Source organism: Rattus norvegicus, chromosome 15, assembly GCF_036323735.1.
Source record: "Rattus norvegicus strain BN/NHsdMcwi chromosome 15, GRCr8, whole genome shotgun sequence".
Lineage (NCBI taxonomy): Eukaryota > Metazoa > Chordata > Mammalia > Rodentia > Muridae > Rattus > Rattus norvegicus.
In genome coordinates, this window is record NC_086033.1 from 38,504,790 (window position 1) to 38,513,553 (window position 8,764).

Sequence of the window (8,764 nt, forward strand, 5' to 3'; positions counted from 1 at the left end):
CTTATCTCCTTGTCTGTCCCTTGTGCTGTGCAGCGACGTGTCCTCCCACTTCCTTCCCTATTCCTTAGCAGCTTCTGCTCTTTTGTATCCAGCCCGATGGGGTCTGCATGGGTCCTTTATAATACGAATGTCCCATCCGAGATCTGATATTCAGAATAGTGCTGGGTCTGCAGCTCCTGTCCTCCGCCGCATGTCCCAGTCAGGAGACCTCCAGAACACCGTCAGGGGCACCCACCACACACATCCACTCCCACAACACACTCAGTACACCTTCTGTATGCAAACAAATCCATTGAGAGGTAAGGGATGACTGGCCCAAGGTCAGTCGGCTTGCTTTTGTTTGATTTCTCCCTTCACTTAATGTTTAAACTGAGTCTGTCCTTCTGAGCACAGTTCTATGGGGGGTAGTGAAGAAGCCAGCTAAATCTTTACCATGTCTGATGAAATTCTGACTTTAAACTAAAAGCAGAAAAACAAACCAGCCAGCCAGCCGGGTTCTATTCCTACACTTGCAGAAGGAACCATTATCTTTCCTTTTACATAAAGTGGGAGAGCCTCTGCAGCTTGGAGGGCTATGGAGTGATGAACCGTGGGAGGTAGCAAGGCGGTTGGCTCAACAGGACTCAGTAGCCGGTGTCGGTTCAAACTTCAGGAGTCTGACCGAGAGTGGCTTGTTTTAAGCATATTTAGCACAGCCGAATTTGGTGAAAACTATTTTGGTGATGAACTCAATCCCGCGTGCACAACAAAACATACAGAAACCTCCTTAAGGAACAAAGTCAGCTAAAATACGGATTGGACATGGCTACATAAGTCCATAAAAATAGGTTCTATAGATTGACTGAAAAACTAAGTTTTTGGTAAGAGTCTGGGGAAGGGTGTGGTGCTGGGAAAGTATCTGGCCACACAGATAGAAAAAACATCACCAGGCTAGGACATGGTCAGCCTTCTGGATCAGTCACAGGTATTCATTCTTTCCTTTGAAGGAACAACCCTGTGTGCTTACCATCCCAGGTTCCCCGAGGGGGTTATCTGTGAGTACTAGCACCTCTATGCCTCCTACAACAAAACATGGACTCTGGCCCTCAGGGTAAACACTGTTTCTGAGAAGGAAAGAATCGTTATCAGGAAGGTCCAAGAAAAAGGGAAATGTGTCAGGTACTGAGCAGAGTGAGCTTCAGGGCAGCAGAACTTCTCGGTGAGTCTCCCAGGCTGCTGGAAGAGCTCTCAAAGCTTAGGTTGATCATTGCTCTGAAGCTGTTAAAACCATTTATTTATTATTATATATGCTATCATAATCGTCATCATCGTCGTCATTGTCATCGTCATCGTCATCATCATCGTCGTCATCATCATCATCGTCCTTGTCCCCCAAACAAGAAACAACCATAGCTCGATGAGAATAGACAGAGTAAACAATGGTCATTTGTTACTGTTCTTAGATTTCACAGAATCACAGCGTAAGGTGGGCTTATTGCTCCTGTCTGTGTCGGTACCAAATTGTCCAAGAGCTCTGGAGAAGCGTGGTAACAGTGGCAAAGTTAGGAAGGAGTCTTGCTGTGCTGGGGCCCTGGGTGGCCTGAGCTTGCTTCCAAGTGTAGCTCAAGATGATTTGAAACTGGTAGTAATCCTCCTGCCTCAGCCTCCCAGGAGTGGGGATTACAGGTGTGAGGCCTCATTGCAAGTTTGTAGGAGGAGCATCAAGGTTGTTCACTTGCCACAGGCGGGAGAGATCGGCAAGGGCAACAGAGAGGTGCGCCATGGTACAATTGCCCTCGTTGCCTTTGCAGAGTTGGGGAGATTAGATTGGCATTAGCCACCGAGTGCAGACCTCAGTCCCACCGTAGCGGGGTAAAAGGGAACAAAGGCACACAAGACAAAACCCAAGTAATGGGCAGTAGTCCTTACATGACGTCCAAGGGCAACATGATCACACAAGCCGTGCTGACTTTGAGCAGAAACCCTTGTGTCCTTGCCAGAGACAGTCTGGGCTAGAAGTATGGAAGATTTACCAGCAAGAGGAAAGAAAGGCAGACATAAAATGCAGAACGATGGGAGGGTCTGGGAGATGTATTTTATCTCTGCTTGTACAAAAGCGGAACTTTGAAGATAATTGCCTCAATTAATTGGCCATGGCTGCAGGCTTTCCCAAGCCGGGAACAGAGCAGCCCATGGGGAGAATGAGGCCTTAGGAGAGCCAGCATCACTGAGTATGACTAAGCCTCCAGCTCTACAACCATCTCTTTTCAGAGTGTTCATGTGTGTGACTTTATAAACAAGCATATGCGACGTGTTTTACAAGGGCAGTGGTGTGTGGAAAGCACATTGAGATACAGAGAAGATACATACACCCCAATGTAAACACCCAGCACAGGCCTGCAGCCCACCCCAATTCTCTCTCTCCTCCCTCCTCCCCACAGACCAGCTCCTCCCTCACCTTCACCCTCTGTCTCTTTTTCCTGGTGTTTACAGACCGACAAGCTAGCAGTCAGCTCTGACAGATGGGGTAAAGTAACCTTGACAGGAAATCACTTCATGCCCGTCTCATTCTCCTACAGATTCTTATTAAAGATTCCATGGATGCATTGTGATGGCCTAATTCCTGTTTGAATTCTCATTTTCTTCCCTTTCTGAGAGAGACCAGTGTCCCAAACTGCACACGGAGGAACTATTTTGTAGGCTGCGACTCCAGGGTAGCATTGTAGGGATAATGTTTACAGGTACTGTGTGAAGATGTCCTTCCTTGCCTGCCTAAGGCACCTTCTGATTGGTTAATTAAAATAAGAAGCCTGGGGCTGGAGAGATGGCTCAGAGGTTAAAAGCACTGACTGCTCTTCCAGAGGTCCTGAGTTCAAATCCCAGCAACCACATGGTGGCTCACAACCATCTGTAATGGGATCTTATGCCCTCTTCTGGTGTGTCTGAAGACAGCTACAGTGTGCTCATATATAATAAATAAATCTTTTAAAAAAATTAAAAAATAAATTAAAAAATAAGAAGCCTATGCCTATAGCAAAAGGCAAGGTAGAAGGTGGGACATGGGGCAGAGCTAGGAACTCTGGGAAAAAGTCCACTTAAGATTCACCACTGAGACACAGAGGAAGTCGGACGTGAAACTGAGGCGAGGTAACCAACCAGAACTTGTGGCAGAACTTGATTAGTATAAATGGGAGGATCAAGTTACGAGCTAGTTGGGAACAAGCCTAGCTTAAGGCCTAGATGTTACTTAATAAAAACAGCCTCTGTGTCATTTCCTATGTCTGGACAGTTACAGAGCGGTCAAGGAGCCTCTCCCATCTATTATTTTATGCGTCCATTCACATTCATTTCCGGCATTGATAATGGCCTGCCAATGGGTCCTCCACCTGGTGAGTGGATTCCAAGAGCAGATACTTCAAAAGACAGGCTCACCCATCCTGGCCTGGCCTGAGAAAGCGTGCTGCACCACTTCTTACACATCCTGGCTGTCCAAGCAGTCACAAGGGCCCCGTCATCACAAGCAGGGAGGAAACAGTGACAAGATTCTGGAAGAGCGTGAGAGTTGGAAACGCCACCGCAGCCATTTCGGGAAATACAATCTCACAGAACCTGGTGCGCAACACACATGCTTAAGTTTAATAAAATATTACTGTAAGACATACAGAAAGCTTAATGAAAGATGTGTAAGTCCTCCACATTGAATGCATGGCTTGCAGGCTCCTGGAGAACAAGCTAGAAGCATTTACCGTGCCAGGAGACTGTAGTGCTGGCAATAAATAGAGAAATAGCTCTTCCGAACAGAACAGAGAGTCTAGAAATAGACCCAGAGCTGTATGGTGAAGTAATTTTGGTAAAGACACTAAAAAGCAAGACAGATGAATGGAGACAGTCTTTTCAGTAGATGATGGTGTGACAGCTTGATGTCCAGACCAGGGGGGAAACAACAAATCATTAATCCATGCACAACACTTAAAATGAATTGTAAGTGCTAAAAATAAGGTATTTCAATCTTATAGAAAAAAAAAAAACCATGGGGGAAGCTGCCAAGCAAGGACTTGCAAAGTGCTAGCCATAAAAGTGCGCATCAATAATTAGCATCAGAAGAAAAAAAAAAAGAAAAAATAATTAGCATCAGAAAAAAGGCTTCTGCTCAGCAAAGGACAAGCAGGAGGTGAGGCGAGCCACAGGCTGGGAAGAGACTTTGACACCAGGTAAGTCAGGCAAGGGGTGCTATATGTGTAAATACCTCATGCAAATCAAGTGGACGGACACCAAAAGGAGACAAGCAGATAGTTCAAGTGTCAGGAATGTGCACATTAAACAACCTGCTTCACAACGGTCAGCAGGTCCAAGTTAAAGAGTAATTGCAGATATTATAGAGAATGCTGAGTTACCGACCTTATGTATTGCTGGGGGGGCTGGGGGTCTGAATTGGTGAAATCACTTAAACAAGGACCTAGTGGTTTCTCATAAAGATGAGCATACACCTTCCCTGTGACTAAGAAATTCTACCTTCGGATACCCAAGAGAAATGAGCGTGTACTTCTAAAACGCTCAAAATTAATAACAGCCTTGTACATGATGAGTCCAACTTGGGGCCACTCCAACTCCCCACCCACAGGTCAAAGGTTGCCCAATTGTGGTCTGTCCCTAAAATGGAGTGTGACTCAGCTATAAGGACCAAATACAGACGATCTAGATGAGTCTAGAAACTCATGCAAGACGCCTTTCAGTGAACCCCAGACAGTTGGATCCAGAACAAAAGGTTCTGGAAATGTACTGGGAGGAGAAGGGGCTCCAGGTAACTTCGAGGGGGGTGGAAACTTGTTTAAAGGGTAGATACAGGGTACATACGTTGGGACTATCAATTGTATATAGTTAAGAGGTCCACGTTTCACAGCAAATTATCCTGACTTTAAAAATACTAGTAAAAGAAAAAACATTTTTAAATGCTAAAGCATTCATGCTATTTTTAACAGGAAAAATTTGGAGAACAAGCTCAGTGAGCAACAAGATGTTACAAACAAGTGAAAAATAACCGCGGGTTGTTTTTAATGTTAAAAGTTAGTGTGCCATGAAACTCAAGACGGATGATCAAAATGTGAATGCTTCACTCCTTCTTTAAAAGGGGAACAAGAATACCCTTGGCAGGGGATAGAGAGGCAAAGATTAAAACAGACACAGAAGGAAAACCCATTCAGAGCCTGCCCCACATGTGGCCCATACATATACAGCCACCCAATTAGACAAGATGGATGAAGCAAAGAAGTGCAGGCCGACAGGAACCGGATGTAGATCTCTCCTGAGAGACACAGCCAGAATACAGCAAATACAGAGGCAAATGCCAGCAGCAAACCACTGAACTGAGAATAGGACCCCCGTTGAAGGAATCAGAGAAAGAACTGGAAGAGCTAGAAGGGGCTCGAGACCCCATATGAACAACAATGCCAAGCAACCAGAGCTTCCAGGGACTAAGCCACTACCTAAAGACTATACATGGACTGACCCTGGACTCTGACCTCATAGGTAGCATTGAATATCCTAGTAAGAGCACCAGTGGAAGGGGAAGCCCTGGGTCCTGCTAAGACTGAACCCCCAGTGAATGTGATTGTTGGGGAGAGGGTGATAATGGGGGTCGGGACTGGGGGGATGTTGACCCGGAAACCGGGAAGGGGAATAACAATCGAAATGTAAATAAGAAATACTCAAGTTAATAAAGATGGGGGGAAAAGGTTAGTGCGCAATGGGAAGTACAGCTCCACTGGGGCCTTTCCAAGCACGTGTTTTATCCCTTTCACCCCTTTCCTCTTGTCCTCCTTCAGCCCCCTGCCCACCCCTAAATAGCCTTTCTTTCCTGCCAGTTGGTTTTTATACTGAGACAGAGTCTCTCTGGAGCTTGATGTGTAGACCAGGCTGGCCTCCCTCTCACAGAGACCCTCCTGCCTCTATCTCCCGAGACCTGGGGTCAAAGGTGTGCACCACCACACCCAGCCAGTGCAGTCTGTTATGTTACCTTCCCTATCCCCTCCTTCAACATACCATCTTCCTCTCATGGTTCCTTTTCTGCTTTCACAAGCTACACATACACACACACACATACACACACACACACACACACACACACACGTATGCCCATACCCCCCCCCACACACACACAAGCCTAGATTCTGCATATGAGAGGAAACATGGTCTTTTCCTGGGCCTGGCTTGTGTTGTTTAACATAATGATTTCCTTTTGCATGCATTTTCTTGTAGATGTCATTATTTTGTTCTCATAACTGAATAAAATCCTGGTTTGTATACATAGCACATTTTCTCTACCACTCATGTGTTGATGGACATGTACGCTGGTCTCACTTCCTCTTGGTTGTCACCACTGGAACAGTGAACATGGAGGTACGAGTGTCTCTGTGATGTGCTGGATCAGAATGTTTCAGACATAGACCCAGGAGTGATGTAACTGTATCACACAATAGTGTCCCTTTTCCTCTGTTGAGGAAACTCCGTGCTGATTTAGTGCCTACCTCCATTTACATTCCCACCAGCATGTAGAAAGAGAACCTTGCCTCTCTTTAAATGCGAATCTTTTAAGACTATTTGATAGATTGGAAAATGTTTTAATGTAATCCTTTAAATTTTACATTAGTTTTATTTTATGTCTACAATGTTTTTCCTGCATGTATGCATGTATATGCACATGTAAGTGCCTGGTATCTGCAGAGGTCAGAAGAGGTCAGATCCCCTGAAACTGGAATGATGGATGTCTGTGAGCAACCATGTGGACACTGGGAATTGAGCCCAAGTCCTCTGGGAAAGCCACAAGTTCTCTGAATCACTGAGCCATTTCTCCAGCCCCTATAATAGAACCTTTAATGAAGAAAGAGTAAATGCCTGTCATGGGGCCCAAACTTGTCCCAGTACTCAGGAAGCTGAATCAAGATGATCTTCAGTTAGACACCAGCCTAGGCTATGCAGAGCAAAATCTTGTCTCCAAAATAGGGGAGTGGAGGAGACTGTGTGTGTGTGTGTGTGTGTGTGTGTGTGTGTGTGTGTGTGTGTGTGTGTGTGTGTCTGTGTGTGTGTCTGTGTGTGTCTGTGTGTGGTGTTTGTGTGTGTGTATGTGTGGTGTTTGTGTGTGTGTGTGTGTGTAAATTACATTTATCCACTTTCAATGCATATAAATTATACAAATACTCATCTTCATCAACATACGTCTTTATATTATGTATCTACATCCACATCTAGAGAAACTTTTGGATCCTTCTTTATAATTTAAATTTAAATTTTCTTTTTACTGTATTTGTTTATTTGGTGAGGATGAATATACACCACGGCACTCATGTGGAGGTCAGGGGATGATTTACATCACTGATGGGCCCATGTCCTGTCATGGTGGTTCCCACAGCAGACATCTATAGAACATGAGCAGCTGCCCTTCTCCCTTCAGAGGACTCATCCCTGAATACCTTCAGAGACCAAGATCCACAAGCACTTAAACCCCTGGTATAAAACTGGGTAGTATTTAGACCCTGTAGGCTTCCTCAAGAATTAGTATCAGATATGTCCATCCTATGGCCCACAGGCCACCCCTGTCCCAGGATATCTGTGAAGATAGTTCAATATCTTTACAGGGTCATGTTGCACTGTCACAATGTTGGACACCCCTGCATCATTCCTAAGTGGATTATGATACCTTCTACAGTTCAAACAGCATACGTGTAGTTATAATGTTACACTGTTTGGGAAATAATGACAAGAAAACAGAGTCTGGGTGTTCATCACTGATACAAATTGGTTTTGTCTGTTTCCCACCTCTGATTAATTGAGTCCATTCTAGGATGCAGAACCAACAGATGTACAGATACAGCTTCAATTTCTATCTGCCATTAAAATTTGCTGCAGAGATGGCTTAGTGGTTAAGAGTACACTGGCTATTCTTCCAGAGGTCTTGAGTTCAATTCCCAGCTACTATATGGTGGCTCACAACCATCTGTAATGGGATCTGATGCCCTCTTCTGGTGTGTTTGAAGAAAGCAACCAGGTACTCATATAGATGAAATAAATAAATGAATCCTTTTTAAAAATTTGCTGGAGTGTGCACTATTGATATGTGCACAGTTTCATACCTACTCACGTTAAAAGCCTAGTGCACATATTTAAACCATGTAATGGGAGCTGAGGTGAGCAGATCCCTCTGGAGGGACAGGCAGTAAGCTATGAAGATCGGATACAGGAGTCTCAATTTTGAAGTCTCTCCTTTGCTCTCCTAGCTAGAAACTACAAAGACAGCCACATGCACAAATCAATCCAGCTTATGCTAGAGGTGCCAAGGACAGTGACAGAACAGTGGTGGGCTCTGTCCTGGTACAGGTAGAGATACAGGACCCTGGCTATGTCCTTGTAGGTAGGAGCCATTTTTAAAGTCGGTCATTTCAAAACTGTTATTTGGGGATGGAAAGAAGTCTCATCAGTTAAGGGCATTTACTGCTCTTGCAGAGAAACTGGGTTCAGTTCCCAGCATCCACATGGGTCACAACGATGTGTAACTCCAGTTCCAGGGGGTCCAGTGCCCTGTTCTGCCCTCCAGGGCTCCTGGAGGCTCATGGCACACATTCAAACACTCAGGGACACAAATACACATGAAAGAAAGGATTTTTTTTTTTTTGGTTCTTTTTTTCGGAGCTGGGGACCGAACCCAGGGCCTTGCGCTTCCTAGGTAAGCGCTCTACCACTGAGCTAAATCCCCAGCCCCTAAAGAAAGGATTTTTAATTTTTAAAAATTGTG

At 45.0% G+C, this 8,764-nt stretch overlaps 1 protein-coding gene across 4 annotated transcripts in view; it reads right to left on the minus strand.

The window, feature by feature from the left end:
- Positions 1-8,764, minus strand: part of Atp8a2 (ATPase phospholipid transporting 8A2) — a 532,902-nt gene that overhangs the window by 511,283 nt on the left and 12,855 nt on the right. The window contains exon 1 of one of the 4 annotated variants that reach the window (XM_039094002.2): positions 1-5,222. The exons of the other annotated variants lie outside the window; for them this stretch is intronic. The gene's annotated coding sequence lies outside the window, so the exon portion shown is untranslated. Of the gene's footprint in view, positions 5,223-8,764 lie in introns of those variants that run through there. 4 annotated transcript variants of the gene reach the window in all.